At 44.2% G+C, this 17,954-nt stretch overlaps 1 long non-coding RNA gene across 2 annotated transcripts in view; it reads left to right on the top strand.

Moving 5' to 3' along the window:
* LOC137570990 (uncharacterized) overlaps positions 1-17,954 on the top strand; it is a 354,595-nt gene that overhangs the window by 305,856 nt on the left and 30,785 nt on the right. Inside the window, exon 3 of one of the 2 annotated variants that reach the window (XR_011031270.1) lies at positions 13,076-13,257. The exons of the other annotated variant lie outside the window; for it this stretch is intronic. This is a non-coding gene — a long non-coding RNA (uncharacterized lncRNA). Of the gene's footprint in view, positions 1-13,075; positions 13,258-17,954 lie in introns of those variants that run through there. 2 annotated transcript variants of the gene reach the window in all.

Genomic DNA, 17,954 nt, shown 5'->3' with positions numbered 1-17,954 from the left:
AATGGACTTTGTCTCTAGATTTAATCGTTTGTCTGGAGCAGAGCCGGGACAAGGTCCTGCAGCACCCAAGGCTGAGACACCACAGTGCGCCCCTCCATCCCTCCCACCCCAACCATCACACACTGATTGCTATTAGACTAAGAGGCGCCCCAGGGCCTAAACACCTTCATCTCTAGTTGTCTGGCTTGCTGTCACTGGCATGTATCACCTTATTTCTCTCTGCTTCAAACACAATAGAGGAATGAAAGCTGAGTGAGTTGTGCGCCCCTCCTACACTGTGCCCTGAGACTGGAGCCTCTTTCGCCTCGGCCTCGGCCTGGCCCTGGTCTGGAGCTAAACTTATTTTTTTTTTTTCAAATTTTAAAATAATTAGTTCAATAATATTGATATGCTAAATCAACCCCATGCTACTCCTCAATCAGTAGTATAATTACAATCCATTGCTGGTTGTGATCTGAGGAACCCCCCACCTCCCTCCCCATTGTCAATTGTTTCCAAATAACTACCTATTAGGCCCAGTGCACACCAAAAACCTCTAGCAGATCTGCAAAACGCTAGAAGTTTTTATAGCAGATTTCAGAGCGATTCTAGGTATGTATAGAGAGGTTTTCTAAACATGCCTAGCGTTTTCTGGAGCGTTTTTGTGTAGCACATTTCAAATATTGTTACATTAAAAGCTGTTATTACTGAACAGCTTCTGTAACAAAAACACTTGGAAAACCGCTCTGATCTAGTGTTTTTCAGAGCGGTTTTCCACTTTCCTATACTTTAACATAGAGGCAGAAATGCCTCAGAAATCTAATAAATGCTGCAGCCCCCGAGTTTTCGTTTGCAGAAAAAACGACCCGCTCTGGTGCACCATCCCATTCACTTGCATTAGCCAAGCGATTCCCCCTGCAAGCATTTAAAAAAAACGCTCCAGAACCGCTCTGATGTGCACCAGGCCTTACTAGTATGAAGACCACCACACACCATTCCTACCTTATGCTCTCCAAACTCCACACTACTGGGTTTCTTTACATGACTTACCAATTGGTAATGTGAATTCCATATCTGAGATTTGTTATCTGCTTATGGGCCTAAACAGTGCTGTCTGTAATCTACTCTATGCCTGTGTCAGACCTGATAAGCAGATACTATAGCCCAGGGTTAGGGAACCTATATGATGGCTCGGGAGCCAGATGTGACTCTTTTGATGGCTACATCTGGCTCACAAACAAAGTAGGGGTTGATTCACTAAGCTACACTGCTCAGGCAGCGCAGCTTAGTGTGGCAAGTACAATTTTCAAAGTACAAAGTGCTGTAGCATGCACTACTAACTTACTTGCTCTACCCCAAAACTAGCGGCTGCTACAATTGTCCCACTCTGGACCCTTTCAGGTCCAGTGACTTTGTAGAATGAGATTCCCGTACTTTGATTGGCCCAATAGGCTGCCCGTCACTTGACAGGCAGCCTATACGGCCAAAGTGCGGGGATCTCGTCCTACAAAGTGAATCAACCCCCAAGTCAGCTAGCTAATTGTACAAGCTGTTAGTTGACATTTCTCCTGTCTGGCTCTTGGGGAAATTGCTGATGTTGCTGACGTGAGCCCTACTGTCCCTTTTTGAAACATATTGTATGGCTCTCATGGAATTACATTTTAAAATATGTGGCGTTTATGCAGGGCCGGCCCGCTCATGAGGCGGGGTGAAACATTTGCCTCAGGCGGCAAACTTCAAAGGGCGGCACCCGCCTGGGGGGGCCGGCCGCCGAGCCGGAGAGGTAGCGGGCAGGTCGGGGGTATTGTGCCTAGCGGTGGGGAGGGGGGTCGGACCCCCCCCTCCCTCGCCTGGGTCCCCCGATCTGCGCTCCCCTCCAGCCTGTAATTAGTAAGCTGCTGCCAGAAGAGGCACGGGCGGGGAGGACTCACCTTTTCCGCGTTCCAGCGAGCGCTCCACTGACGTCACTTCCTGCATCGCCGCCCACTGTATTGTAAGTGGACGGCGATGCAGGAAGTGACGTCAATGGAGCGCACGATGGAACGCGGAAAAGGTGAGTCCTCCCCGCCCGTGCCTCTTACGATCTGGCAGCAGCTTACTAATTACAGGCTCAAGGGGAGCGCAGATCGGGGGACCCAGGCGAGGGAGGGGGGGGTCCGACCCCCCTCCCCACCGCTAGGCACAATACCCCCGACCTGCCCGCTACCCCTCCGGCTCGGCGGCAGCAGCTCTGCCAAATTTGCCTCAGGCGGCAAAAAGTGACGGGCCGGCCCTGCGTTTATGGCTCTCTCAGCCAAAATGGTTCCTGACCCCTGCTATGGCCCATCACAAACATGGCATTCACAGTTATTTTTTCTGACCACAGTCTTCACGCCTGAAGTAGGATCTACTTGAAACAGTAAACACCACACCATTTTCCTGTTTTTAAAAGAAAATATGTACTGTCATTTTAATATTTCACATGATTTGACTCAGGATATTCCAGGGGCTCTTGAATGACATAATTGACCTTAAAAGCTCATTTAAAAAAATGGCCTAGCCAACAATGGCTTAGCTGTGAATAATGCAGCCAGTGTCTATTCTCCTCTGTAGACCCTCCCATAGCCTATACAAAAAAACATTGTTATAGCAGGGGCAAACATGGCAGGCAGTCACGGGGTGCTTCTGCAGTCCTTGCAATCCTTGCAGACCCCAAATAAAGCCCACTGAATGCTCTCCTTATAGCACTGTTATTTGGTTCCTAACAATCACAACGAAACAGCCAATTTTTAAGAATCAGAAGAGTGTCAAGTGTCTGTTCACAGCCCATGTGCAGACGCACCCAATTATTATTGCAACAGAAAGGTTCAGGAGGAGCACCACAAATTCAAAACATAGTGTGCCACGATCTTCGTCTCAGTGCCCACAAAGACTCACAGTCATGGTAATCCAAATGTATTTGCCGGAGTGGTGCCGATCATTTTTTGGATTAGCACCCAATTATTATTTCATTAAAGACAATAACACACCTAACTCTTCCCTCGGGTAATGGGACACAGGAATGTCAGGAAAGCCAGTCAGCTACTTATGGTAATGTTTGCCGAAGTACCGGTATTCGGATCAGGACAGTTTCTGACCATTTTGATGCCCCGGGCGAGACTCCTTTTGTCTCCCTATCCCAATCTAGTGAACAGGAAGCTACTTCAGTAAATTTTTTAGGTACCATTAGGAAATAATTAATTAACTAAAAGTTTTTTTCCCAAAATATATTTGTAAAGGATACACAAATGATTACTAGGCCATATACATCACCCTGGCTCAAACTCCCTGAACCCATAAAACAACCCTTCCAATAACGGTTTTAAGGGGTGTGTATCCTCCTGTTTATAAACATTGTACTGTTTTGTACAACCTGGGTCTTTACAAGTTAGAATATTGTCATGGAAATCCAATTAGAGTTGCAGCAATCAACACAGTAGTGTCTATTCAGGTAGAGGTTTCCATCTTCTTCTGCGTCATCTTCTTCTGCCGGCGGTAGAGGTTTCCATCTTCTTCTGCGTCATGTGACTAGCTAGTCACATGATACGCTGTGTAGTCACAGCGGAAGAAGAGGAAGCCTCTACCGCCGGCTTTAACAGACCTTAAAGAGGAACTCCAGTGAAAATAATGTAATAAAAAAAGTGCTTAATTTTTTACAATAATTATGTATAAATGATTTAGTCAGTGTTTGCCCATTGTAAAATCTTTTAAATCCCTAATTTACATTCTGACATTCATTACATGGTGACATTTTTACTGTTGGCAGGTGATGTAGCTGCTGCTTGCTTTTTTGGCAGTTGGAAACAGCTGTAAACAGCTATTTCCCACAATGCAACAAGGTTCACAGACAGGAAACTACCAGGAGTACCACGGCCCTCAGAGTTTCTTGTGGGAGGGGTTTCACCACAATATCAGCCATACAGCGCCCCCTGATGGTCTGTTTGGGAAAAGGAATAGATTTCTCATGTAAAAGGGGGTATCGGCTACTGATTGGGATAAAGTTCAATTCTTGGTCGTAGTTTCTCTTTAAGGTATGATCAGATCCGTTTTCACGATCCATTTGCCAATGTGCACAGAGCCATCCGGATCCAGTGAAGCGGAGTTCAAACCCCGGATCAAAAACCAATGTGAACCAGACCTAAGTTTAAAAACGGCCCTGATTTGAAGTCTATATGGCTTTTCTGGAGTGAACTGTTTTTTGTTTTCATCCATGAGACTGCACTTACACTTTAATGCCGTGTTCTGTGGATGGGTAAAGGCCCATTTTAAAAGATATGATGAGTGCTAGCTAAGGAAAGTCATTACTAGAATAAGATATTAAAAAAAAAAAAAGTTTAACTGCCTAGGATGTCTCCTGAATATCCCCTTAAAATAGAGCTCCTATGGCGAGTTTTATTTCTACAACAATCTCAGAGAGGAAATGAGATCAAGACTAAATTTAAATATAGCTTCACAGCTCAACCCAACTGAGGAATGTTCTGGCTGATAACCATGCGCTGGGCTCTCTCTGCATTGAAGTCTTTTCAAAGATACATCATTTAACTAAGAAGCACAATTAACAGACACATTCACTCTCTGACCGAACTCCTCCGCTTTCATCTGGATTAGGGGGCGTGTAACAATATTAAACACACACACACACACACACACACACACACACACACACACGCACGCACGCACGCACTCACACACACAGACAGATACACACACACGCAGACAGATACACACACAAACACAAACACACACAAACACACAGATACACACACACACACACACACACACACACACACACACACACACACACACACATACTCACATAAAGACAGACACACACACACACACACACACAAAGACAGACACATACACACACAAAGACAGACACACACACACACACAAAGACAGATACACACACACAGAGACAGATACACACATACACAAACACACATACACAAACAAAGACAGAAACACACACACACACACACGCACGCACGCACGCACTCACACACACAGACAGATACACACACACACACACACAGACAGATACACACACACACACACACACACACACACACACACACACACACACATAAAGACAGACACACACACACACACACAAAGACAGACACATACACACACAAAGACAGACACACACACACACAAAGACAGATACACACACACAGAGACAGATACACACATACACAAACACACATACACAAACAAAGACAGAAACACACACACACACACACACACACACACACACACACACACACACACACACACACACACACATAGACAGATATACACATACACACAGACAGATACACACACACACACACATAGACAGATATACACACACAGACAGATACACATAGACAGATACACACATACAAAGATACATACAGAGATACATACCACATACACACATATATACAAATAATCACGCACATATACTGTACATACACACAGATATTTTCATCTATAGGTATAAAGGGCCTTGCTCTCTTCTGGATATCTTCTGATCTTTCTGGAAGGTCTTTCACAGTCTCTCTTACATGGATCAGATCTTATCTCCCCATCTTTTATCTGTGGGGGTACCTCAAGGCTCTGTCATTGGCCCCCTCCTCTTCTCCATCCACATGCACAGTCTTGGCAACTTAATCAACTCATTTGGTTTCAATACCACTTATATGCAGACGATAAACAACTGAACTAAGCGGAGACTCTTGGCCCCAGATCTTAACCCCCTCCTCACACATGTTCCTGACTGATTGTTTGCTATATCCTTTTTCATGATCTTTCGCTTCTTAAAACTTAAAACCACTTAACGACCGCCTAACGCCGATAGGCGTCGTTGGGTCGTTAGTGGTATAGCATGGAAACTTTCCATGCCAGTTCACGGAGACTGTCTCCGTGAACAGTGTGCGAGCCGCTGATCGCGGCTCGCACGCATAATGTAAACATGCGGGGAAGAAATCCCAGCTGTTTACATCATACATCGCTGCTGCGCAGCAGCGCCGTGACGTAGATCGGCGATCCCCGGCCTCTGATTGGCCGGGGATCGCCGGCATCTGATAGGCAGAAGCCTATCCTATCAGGCGCAGGACGGATATCCGTCCTGCACCGCTCAAAGGGGTAGGGAGAGGGAGGGAACGGAGGTGAGGCCAGAAAACGCTGCGGAGGGGGGCTTTGAGGAGCCCCCCCGCAAATCAATAATAGCCGGCGGCAATCAGACCCCCCCAGCAGGACACCCCCCCTAGTGGGGAAAAAAGAGGGGAAGTCTGATCGCCCTGGCACATACCTGATCGGTGCTGCGGGCTGTAGAGCCCACGCAGCACCGATCACTGGAATATCCCCTGGTCCTTAAGTGGTTGGGTAGAGCAGAACTAATCATTTTTTCACCGTCTCTGTCCACTTCTCTGCCTGATATTACAATAAATGTTAATAACACCTCTGTAACTTCAGCTCCCAACGCGCAGTGCTTAGGGGTGATATTTGACTCCTCTCTCTCTCTCTCTTTTATTCCTCACATTCACTTCCTAACCAGCTCCTGTCATCTCCAACTCAAAAACATATGTCACATCTGACTTTTTCTCACTCAGGACGCTACTAAAATGTTAATACATGCTCTTATAATAGCTCGTCTGGATTATTGTTATATACTACTTTAACATTCATCTATTGATTTTCAAAGGGAATATTTGAATTGCTGCCATTCTTACACTATTAATGGCAGAGGCCATTAATATTTGTTACGGTCGGTCATTGGGTGACTGGCGTTAAAATTCATGTAAGTGGGCAGAGCGACAAACAGGCAATCAGTTTTCTTGGTTTGATTAACTGCTTCCATTCTCACATTATTGATGTCAGGAACTCCAAAGTTCACAAACTTGGTCATTCAGTGACTGTGTGTCAAGGTTACAGAAAATTTTCAGTGGGAAAATTTAAACTGCAGCCAGTCTGACACGGTTAATGGCAGGGTTCTCAAACTTCCCACAGTTAGCCGCTGGGTGACTGGAATTAATATTCAGGAAAGAGGGTGGAGCCTACAACAGCCAATCAAAATTCAACTATTGATTTTCAAGGGGAATATTTAAACTGCAGCCATTCTTACACTGTTAATGGCAGAGCCCTCAAACCTGCTACAGTCAGTCATTGGGTGACTGGGGTTCAAATACAGAAAAGGGGACATAGCCATAAGAGACAATCAGATTTGTTTCATTTCAAGGGGAAGATTTACATCATTGATGCCAAGGATCCTCAGAGCTCACAAACTTAGTCATTGAGTGACTGTGTCGAGGTGAGGAAAAAGTAGGCGGAGCCAGAAACAACCAGATACATACCCGAGCAATGCCGGGTAATCAGCTAGTTATTTATATTTATTGAATGTATATACTGTATTATGGCTGGACAATAAATAAAGTTACAGACAATGATAATAGCTGTGGCAAGCAGCACAGTACAGGTAAAAAGCAGTAAAGCTACATACACACATGATAACCAACAACAGCTGATAACAACCATTTCAGCCGACGATTGTTATGTGTGCACAGCAGCTGCCAATCATTCTTGCTTCATTCTCGAGCATTACCCTCATACTACATGGAGGTGGTAAAATTGGTCAGTGATTGGCCAAACATAATGAAAATGAAAGTGTGTACCAGGTTTAAAAAGATACTAATGTTCTATTAATTGCTTGAGTCCTGCCACATTTTCATATGCCTTTAGCAGATTTAAATGAAAAAAATAATATATATATATATATATACAGTGGGATGCGAAAGTTTTGGCAACTTTGTTAATCGTCATGATTTTCCTGTATAAATCGTTGGTTGTTATGATAAAAAATGTCAGTTAAATATATCATATAGGAGACACACAGTGATATTTGAGAAGTGAAATGAAGTTTATTGGATTTATAGAAAGTGCGCAATAATTTTTTTAAACAAAATTAAACAGGTATATAAATTTGGGCTTTGTCATTTTATTGATTCCAAAACCTTTAGAACTAATATTGGAACTCAAATTGGCTTGGTAAGCTCAGTGACCCCTGACCTACATACACAGGTGAATCCAATTATGAGAAAGAGTATTTAAGGGGGTCAATTGTAAGTTTCTTCCTTTTTTAAATTTCTCTGAAGAGAAGCAACATTAGGGTTTCAAAACAACTCTCAAATTACCTAAAGACAAAGGTTGTTCACCATCATGGTTTAGGGGAAGGATACAGGAAGCTGTCTCAGAGATTTCAGCTGTCTGTTTCCACATTTAGGAACATATTGAGGAAATGGAAGACCACAGTCTCAGTTGAAGTTAAGGCTCGAAGTGGCAGACCAAGAAAAATCTCGAATAAAAAGAAACAATAAAAGGTGAGAACAGTCAGAGTCAACACACAGACCAGCACCAAAGACCTACAACATCATTTTGCTGCAGATGGAGTCACTGTGCATCATTCAACCATTGGGCGCACTTTACACAAGGAGATGCTGTATGCGAGAGTGATGCAGAGGAAGCCTTTTCTCTCCGCCCATAGCACAAACCGAGCCGCTTGAGGTATGCTAAAGCACATTTAGACAAGCCAGCTTAATTTTGGAATTTGGTGCTGTGGACTGATAAAACTAAAATTGAGTTACTTGGGCATAACAGGTGGTGTTGCTACTTGCTACTTACAGTAAAATATGGTGGTGGTTCCATCATGCTGTGGGGCTGTGTGGCCAGTGCAGGGACTGGGAATCTTGTAAAAGTTGAGTGACACATGGATTCCACTCAGTGTCAGCAGATTCTGGAGACCAACGTCCAGGAATCAGTGACAAAGCTGAAGCTGCGCCGGGGCTGGATCTTTCAACAAGACAACAACCCTAAACAGTGCTCAAAATCCACTAAGGCATTCATGCAGAGGAACAAGTACAACGTTCTGGAATTGCCATCTCAGTCCCCAGACCTGAATATAATTGAAAATCTGTGGTGTGAGTTAAAGAGAACTGTCCATGCTCAGAACTCAGAAGCCTTCAAACCTGAATGAACTAGAGATGTTTTGTGAAGAGGAATGGCCCAAACTGCCTTTAACCAGATTCCACACTCTCATTGGAACCTACAGAAAGCATTTAGAGGCTGTAAATTCTGCAAAAGGAGGATCTACTAAGTATTGATTTCATTTTGTTTTTTGTGGTGCCCAAATTTATGATATATGATATTATATTTTTATTTAAACAATTATTGCACACTTTCTGTAAGTCCAATAAACTTCATTTCACTTCTCAAATATTGGTGTATATGTGTGTCTCCTATATGATATATTTAACTGACATTTTTTATCATAACAACCAACGATTTATACAGGAAAATCATGACGATTAACAAGGTTGCCCAAACGTTCGCATCCCACTGTATCTGAAATGTAGATTTGTATTCCTGTGAATCACGAAAGTCATACCAAAGAGCCCAAACTCTGACATATAAATCCAATCTCCTCCATATCCACAGTATGATTAACCCTTTCCCAGCACCGCCCGAGTTAACGTGGGAGTTTTATCTGATTTCCAAAGGCAGGGGAAAACTGCTTTAGCAGCTTTAATGAGATGTGTGAGCACGCATCTTTTGTACGACTTAAAGCGGAACTGAAGTAAATTTTAAAACAAACTGTTTCACTTACCTGGGGCTTCCGCAAGCCCCCAGCAGCTTCCCTGTCGCGCGCAGAACATTTGCGATCCTCCGTTCTCCCACCGCTCCGTTTTGTTCCTCGACTTGTAGGTCGAGGCCTGCGCAGCCCTACCAAGCGTATCCTTTTTATGCGTTCCCATCTGCAATAGCACTATTGCAGACTGGAACACGAAGAAGGATACACGTAGCCAGAGTCGCACAGGCGCAGTGGCCCGGCAGCGAAACTGAAACTAGCTGGCGGCGGGAGAATGGAGGCTCGTGGAGGGCCGGCGTAGGGTCTTGCAGAAGCCCCAGGTAAGTGAAACAGTTTGTTTAAAACTTACTTCAGCTTCACTTTAAAGGAAAGGGAAACCTCATGAAGCAGGTACGTTTCAGGAGCAAAAGGAACGTCGATGTTGGAGATTTTTCTCACCCAGTAATGAACCTTCCTGCTCCTTCTGGGCTTATCCTGGATTTTAGGACAAGCCCAGGAAACATGGAAAGATCACCACCGGAACCCCCACATGTCCAACAGCTGTCATTGTCAGAGAGACCCATCTGGTGTATCTTCTTAGGTGTGTTGTACCAAAGGGAGATAATTTTATAATTTAACTCCTGTGTACCAACGCAAGCTGAACTCTTGTGAGAGTTCATCAGGATGCGGTCCCACTGCTCAGATGTCAATTTTTTACCTAACACCTGGTCCAATTCATCCTGATATGGAAGCCTATCAGGTACTTTGAGATAAAGCAAAGCTTTATTCATCCAAGTAACAGTATGTCTACGGGGTGGAGAGGACAACAACTTAAACTCAAAATATGTTCATTTTCTCGATAAATAAAATTTTCGGGAAAACAAAACCATAAAGCTTCTCAGCTGCAGGTAAGCCCATTGGGGAACCCTCTCTCCCTCCATAAGACTTTACAAACCCTCCTCAGAAATAGGATGACCTCCTCTGGACACGTCTCTGAGCCTAACATCTCTGGATTTCAAAGCTCTTAAAAAAAGAGGGCTCAACACCTGGTGGACACTCTGGGTTTCCGACACTGGGGTTACCGTTTTGTTATCTTTCATCAGCAGTAGCAGCATTGCTTTCTGTTTTTGAACTTATTATACTCTTTACATTTGGAGCATATTAGTTTATAGGGAATTTGAGGTGAATATAAACTGATGAGATAAACCAGGAGCGTCGTTAGAGCAAGAAATTCAGAGCACTTCTCTGAATCTCCGCCCACGATGCCCTGGTTGTCAGGACACAGATTGCCCAAAGCAGTGCCCTGAATGTTTCCGCAGGGTGCCCCGGGTGACAGAAAGGCAAGCCTAAATGGCAGCCAGCATCTTTTAATAGGCTGCTTTCCTTGTGCCTGGCTGTCACTCACTCTCGGCCGGCTCTGCCTCCGTCCCTCACAACCTGCCTGTGCAGGCCCAGTCCACCCATGATGCCAAGTGAGGTGACTTCCTCAGGTTGCAGAAGTCTGGGGACAGCACCAGGCAGAAACAGGAAGTGAAGAGAGTGCCTGGCCAACCTATACTGGGGGCAACTGTACCTGGCTAACCTATACTGGTGGCAACTGTACCCAGCTACCAATACTGGGGGCACCTATACCTGCCTACCTACCTATACTAAGGGTGTTTTTTGGGGGGTTCTCCACAGCTATACCGCTCAGTGCAAATTGTCGGGTGCCATGCAATCTTTTCAATTGGGGGGGGGGGGGGGGGAGGCCTGACGCAATCTCAGAAGTTTGCCTTAGGCAGCACAAAGTCTAGAACTGGCCCTGTGGCTGTGGCACCGAGGGAGGTGGTAACCTGGAAGCACTGGCTGCATGGAAGTAGGGGGAGCAAGAACACCACCCTACCAGAGCTTAGTAAGTGTCATGTTAGTTTCACCCTTACCAGTTTGTGATCACACAGGCCATCCATTTATTTAGTCTGACGGTTACACGGTGTTGATTTTGGGGCAGGTTGGCGGCTGATCGGGAACTTTTGGCCCGACGCGGTAAGTGTACTAGGTCCCACTGCCTTGTATTGTCATTGCGTTGGAAAAACAGAGTAACGCTACACAAACACTTGCAAGAACCAAAAGGCTCAGCATTGCCTTGTATGCTCTGATACAGAGGCGAGAATATATGTCCTTATAGCCATATTAGGTAGTCCACTTCAGGCTATGTCTAAATAAATGAGTTTGATACTAATGGCTTTAATAATTCTTACCATCCCCAGTGCTGAGGACATTTCCTTCCTGCTCTGTTCCAGAAGTCATTAAAGTGTACAGTTCAACCTTTTTACATCCTCTCTGGTTTATTTGATGACACAACAGATTGTACTATTTTTTTTTGCAGTTGGTCTTTGTCTTTGTTGTGTTTAGGCTGGCTGTGAATTGACTGTATGACAGCCAAAAGCTAACGCTGTGCAAATATCCCATCTAATGTCCTCACTCAGGAGTCCTAAAACACTTCTATTTGCTTAGATCCTGCGAACAGATACGTCACTCACAAATGGAGAATTCTTTTCTTAGGCTTTTATGAAGGGCGTTGCCTATCTGTAGCTCTTTGTTTTTATTTCTTGTTTCCATAATGTTCTCCAATGAAATAGGGATGCTCAACCTCAAAGTATACCTGAGCTCTAGATATCTTTTTTTTAAGGCTTTTACTCTGAAGTGTGAGCAAACTCTTCAGAGTGGCAAATTTACCTTTAATTTATCTCTGTGAAGTACCATTCCTTAGATATACCCACTTCCTGCTTGTAGACTTGCTGCCAATCTATGAACCTACGGGAAGGAAGTGGGAATATTTGAGGAATGGGGCATTACAGAGACAAAGTTATTATTATTATTATTTAGCATTTATATGCAGGGGCGTATCTGGGTAATATAGAGCCTACGGCAAACACTGAAATTGCGACCCCTCACCCCATTCAGAGCCCCCTTCGTCTCTAAAAACAGTATTGCTTCTCATGTAAATGTGATATGGTTGCTTGCGTTTTTGGCTCGGAATATTGCTTAAGTTACTTTTTGGAAATATCTCTTCTTATTTCCACTCTGTCCTCTTTTCTATCACTAAGCCAAGTGTGCCCTACATGCATAAATTAACTAGCCATGTTTCCTAGGTAACAGAATTAACCTGATCTGAGGCCTGAGTGACAGGGAGGTACAGGGGCAGGCATGGGGTGCAGTACAGGGGCAGGCATGGCACCCATGGTGCTGTGGCGCCCATGGCATGAGCCATGCCTGTACCCCTCTAGATACGCCTCTGTTTATATAGCGCCGACATCTTCCGCAGCGCTGTACAGAGTATATATAGTCTTGTCACTAACTGTCCCCCAAAGGAGCTCACAATCTAGTCCCTACCATAGTCATATGACTATGTATGTATTGTGTAGTGCATGTATATTTTAGTGTAGGGCCAATTTTAGGGGGAAGCCAATTAACTTATCTGTATGTTTTTAGGGTGTGGGAGGAAACCGGAGTGCCCGGATGAAACCCACGCAGACACGGGGAGAACATACAAACTCCTTGCAGATTTTGACCTGGCTGGGATTTGAACCGGGGACCCAGCGATGCAAGGCAAGAGCGCTAACCACTATGCCACCGTGCTATATAGCTAATTAAATGGAACCTTAAAGAGACACTGAAGCGAAAAAAAAATTATGATATTACGATTTGTATGTGTAGTACAGCTAAGAAATAAAACATTAAGATCAGATACATCAGTGTAATTCTTTCCAGTACAGGAAGAGTTAAGAAACTACAGTTGTTATCTCTATGCAAAAAGCCATTAATCTCTACGACTTTCAAAGTCGTGGAGAGGGCTGTCTTCTGACTTTTATTATCTCAACTATAAGTGAACAGTTTTCTTTTTATCTGCTAGAGGAGAGGTCATTAGTTCACAGACTGCTCTGAAAGAATCATTTTGAATGCTGAGTGTTGTGTAATCTGCACATATTAGAGAATGATGCAATGTTAGAAAACACACTATATACCTGAAAATAAAAATATGAGAATATTTTCTTTGCTAATCTTCTAGTAATTATTCATAGTACACAACCAATTCATTATATCATATTTTTTTTTCACTTCAGTGTCTCTTTAAGTCAAATTAAAAAAATATTTTTATTTACCTGGGGCTTCACGACGTCCTCCTGATCCCCTCTGCGCAGTGGCGGCGACCTTCGTAAAGCTGCGTTCTGCACATGCACAGTAGCGAATTACGTGTACTGCGCAAGCGCAGAAAGTTTCAGGCTCCGGGAGCTTGACACGGGTGCACGTGGCTCAAGCTAACGGGTGCGCAGTAGATGCCGACTGCTGCCTGGAGAGGATCAGGAGGATGTCGTGGCACAGTAGGAGTCCAGGGGCTGAAAGAAGTCCCAGGAAAGTTAAAATCTTTTTTTAATTTGACTTAAAGGAGTCATCATGCAAGTAATAGTACCCAAAAAACTACTTACCTGGGGCTTCCTCCTGCCCCTGGTAGCTGCTATGCCCCCGTTGCAGCTCTGCCGCTGGTTTCCCGGTCCCCGACGGTGCCTCGCCACATGTCCTCTACCTCGCCTGTGCGAGCGGCGCTGTCAATCACCTCCACGTGGTCCAGAACGTACTGCACAGGCCCAGAACTACTGCGTCTGTGCAGTACGCTCCGGACCACATAGAGGTGATTGACAGCGGCGGTAGCACGGGCGCAGTAGAGGACGACCTGGAAGTCATCCTGTGCATCGTCGGGGACCAGGAGCCAGTGACGGAGAGCGGAGCTGCAGCAAAGGATATACCAGGGGCTGGAGGAAGCCCCGGGTAAATAGTTCTCTGGGTAATATTACTTGCTTGATGACTCCTTTAAGATTGCCTTTAAAGAAAACCTGAACTGAAAATTAAAAGTGAAAATAAGCATACACAAGTCATACTTACCTTCCATGTAGTCTACTCCTTAGTGTCTTTCTCCTGTTCCGCGTCCTGTTTGTTCACTGTGATCAAGGGAATTTTCTGTCCTCCATTTTGAAAATGGCCATTACCCATAACAGCTTTCTGGTCAGCACACAGTTAAACTGTAACATCGCCCACTTGAGCCATAGGGAAACATGGACATTACCTGGTACAACAGTTTTCCTCTCAGCTATAACTGACAGCAACTGATATTTTACTGACAGCAACTGATATATTTCAGATCTGACAAAATATTGTCAGAACTGGAAGGGATAATTGTCAGAAGAAAATGGTGAGCTTCTGAGAGGAACTGATGGCAAGGCAACTATGTAATGTTCATTTGAAGTTACCTCATGTGTTTATTTTAAATATTTTTACTCAATACAGGTTCTCTTTAAGCTTTAAACGTGAAAAATGACATTGTATTTACAAAAGACACACAGGACTCATTTCATCTAAAGTGATATTATACGCCCAAAAGTAAAATTTAATCAACTACACTTACCTTCAGATACATAAAAGAATATTTAAAAGGCAAGCATTCCCACACATTATCTTTATGTAAAGTTATTTTCACTGCAAATAGCAGGAGAAGCTTGCTTATCGCTGATCTCAGCAAATGTCATCATTTCCAGCTCAAGCTCTCTGAGGAATGAGTCTTCATTCTGCCCCCTGTTTTGCATCCATGTAATTAAGGCGCAGGGAAATTCGGGCGCAGGGCAAAGCTGAAAAATGGCTCACCCCTGCCAAGCCACCGTGGACTCTGGGGAAAGACATACATTGATGAAATAAATACAACACCGAGAAATCACTATACCTTCCCTTTAAAAATGCAGTTATTCTTTTTGACCTTCCTAGAGCACAGACCCTCTTTAATTTGCCACTGTACATCAGCCAAACCTTCACATGCTAATTCCACCTATACATTATAATCTGCCTTAATTCCTATTATTCGGGGAAATGAGTGATCATAGGCTCTCTGGACTGACACCGGTAATCTTTTTTGAGTTTTTAGTAACATGAAATCTAGACCAGTCATTAAACCGAGGAGAAGTTTCCCTTTTGTTTCCCTTGTAATCTAATTTTAGTTGAGAGAACGCAGGATTGGCTTGTGCAATCTAACAATGAAATTGTTAGCTGCAAAATGTCAGCAGTGACCCCCGGGATCCCGGTGTGGGCTGATGTGCCGGAGAGAGTGTTATGGGTCATGTTTTTGACAATAGGTTTAATTGTCCTGGCTCAGAGGCAACCATGACTCATTTTCTTGAAGCCGGTCCCTATCGTCCTGCACAGCTTCTAAGGGCGGGAGGCTCCTCGAAGCCCCAATCGTTGACGTAAAGAAGAGGATCTGGACTGTATTTCAACTACTTATGTCAACATTCATTTGTTTTGAACACCCATGTGGATGAGTGTCCAATGATAACATAAAAAAGCGCCTTTGTCACCCATTCTCAGTCTGCCATCATCTTTTCTTTCTTTTTTAAAGATACTTTCTTTTTAATTTTAAGAATACAAATGGATACAGTCATAGATTAACTCCCTGTTATTAACACGTAATCTAACATGAAAAGTGTAAGTCCCGTCATTGGGTCACCCCCTCCCCCTACTATACAGAGTAACACTATCTCCTAAGCAATTGGGGATCCCTAAGTATCCCTCTATCTTCCCCTCCCTCCTTTCAGTACACCTTTAATCCAGTGTGCTTATTAATATTATATCACCTGAGTCAATAATGGTCTAGGCGGTTCAGGAGGGTCCCCCCATTTCCCACTTACTCCTCCATCTTCTTTCTCAAGCCACCTTAAAGTGTAACTGCCAGGCATCAAAAATCAATTCTTTATTTTTATCTGTTGGTGGGAGTAATCCATGGACATATATACACCTGGCCACCTTTTCTGGGGGCATCTATACACCTGGTTACCTATTCTGGGGACATTATACACCTGGCTACCTATTCTGGGGACAACTATATGGCTACGTATACTGGGGACACCTATAGACCTGGCTACCTACGCTGGGGGGTACCTATTTTGGGGGAACTGCTTTAGATTATTTGCATTTTTGAGGAACCGCTGTTAACAGATTAAGTGTATTTTGGGGAACAGCTGCCAGATTATGTGTATGTTAGGGGAACGAATGTTGCCAGATTACATGTATTTTCGGGAACTGCTGCCAGATTGTGTATGTTTGGGGGACCATTGCTGCCAGATTACATGTATTTTGGGTGTTACATGTATTTTGGGTGATCCGCTGCCAGGTTTCGCGTATTTTCGGGAACTACTTCCAAATTATGTGTATGTTGGGGGAACTGCTACTGCCATATTATCTGTATTTTGGAGGAACTTTTGCCAGATTACGTGTCTTTTGGGGGAAATGCTGTCAGATTACATCTATTTTTGGGGGGATACACTACGGCAGAGCTCAAACTTCCCCGGCAGACCTTTTACATCTCTGCTAAGGTCATGTATATTTGGCCCCACCCATGACCACGCCCACAGTATGCTTGGCCACGCCCATTTTGGCGCCGTTTGAAGCCTAACCAACATGTCTCCCAGAAGCAGTGGCTTATCTACATCTCATGTGGGCCCCCAGCAAAACTATGATGGGGCTCACCCAATGTTCACACCCCACTTCATGCCCTTCACGGCCTTGGGGGCGATCTCACAAGGATCACAAAATAAACCGCTTAAGTTTGGCCATCATAAACTTCACACCCATAACAAGTGTAGCCACAAAAACACCAGATCTGAAGTATAGTACCCTGTATTAGAGGAAGAGAAGGTTAGAAAAAGGCTCCCTCCCCCACAGCTCTGGTTCCCCTGTGATCGCAGGAACTGCTCCCCTCTAGTTATGCACCTACAAACAAGGTAGCTGTGCTCATTTTACACAGACCATACTTAGTGAAAAGGGATGTGCAAAGGGGTGACCAAATCAAAAGCAAATCAATATCAAACCTTGCATTTAAAGCTTATCTTTATTCGGCACACATGGCAGGCATGCAGGAAAACTTTTAATTCAGCTACAGTGTTGATTAACAGATTTAGTGGTTTATTTTGCATCATTCTCCCTCTAATTTGCCTTAACCCTTAATCCTCAACCTGCCTGTTTTTATCCCGCACTGTGTGTTGGCATCTAAACCTTGCCAGCTGCCCCCTGACTTATGTACTGCTGTTGAACTGTGAACCTTAGTCCCACACCAGACCTCTGGACTGCCTGCTGGCCTTTGAACGTGTGTATCCCCCACCACTGCTGCATTAACCACAATTTTGTTTCTTAGTTTGGTTATTTAGGACTTTCCTAAATCGCCAAATCCCCATCACATGGGCCTTGCCTGCTACATTTCACAGATGGCTTACTTTGCTATACCTAGACCCAGTAGGCCTGTAATAATACTTCCAGTGCTGTCTACTGCCCT

Source organism: Hyperolius riggenbachi, chromosome 4 (assembly GCF_040937935.1).
Source record: "Hyperolius riggenbachi isolate aHypRig1 chromosome 4, aHypRig1.pri, whole genome shotgun sequence".
Lineage (NCBI taxonomy): Eukaryota > Metazoa > Chordata > Amphibia > Anura > Hyperoliidae > Hyperolius > Hyperolius riggenbachi.
Note: the sequence above shows the minus strand (reverse complement) of the source record. Positions and strands in the feature narration are given on the sequence as shown.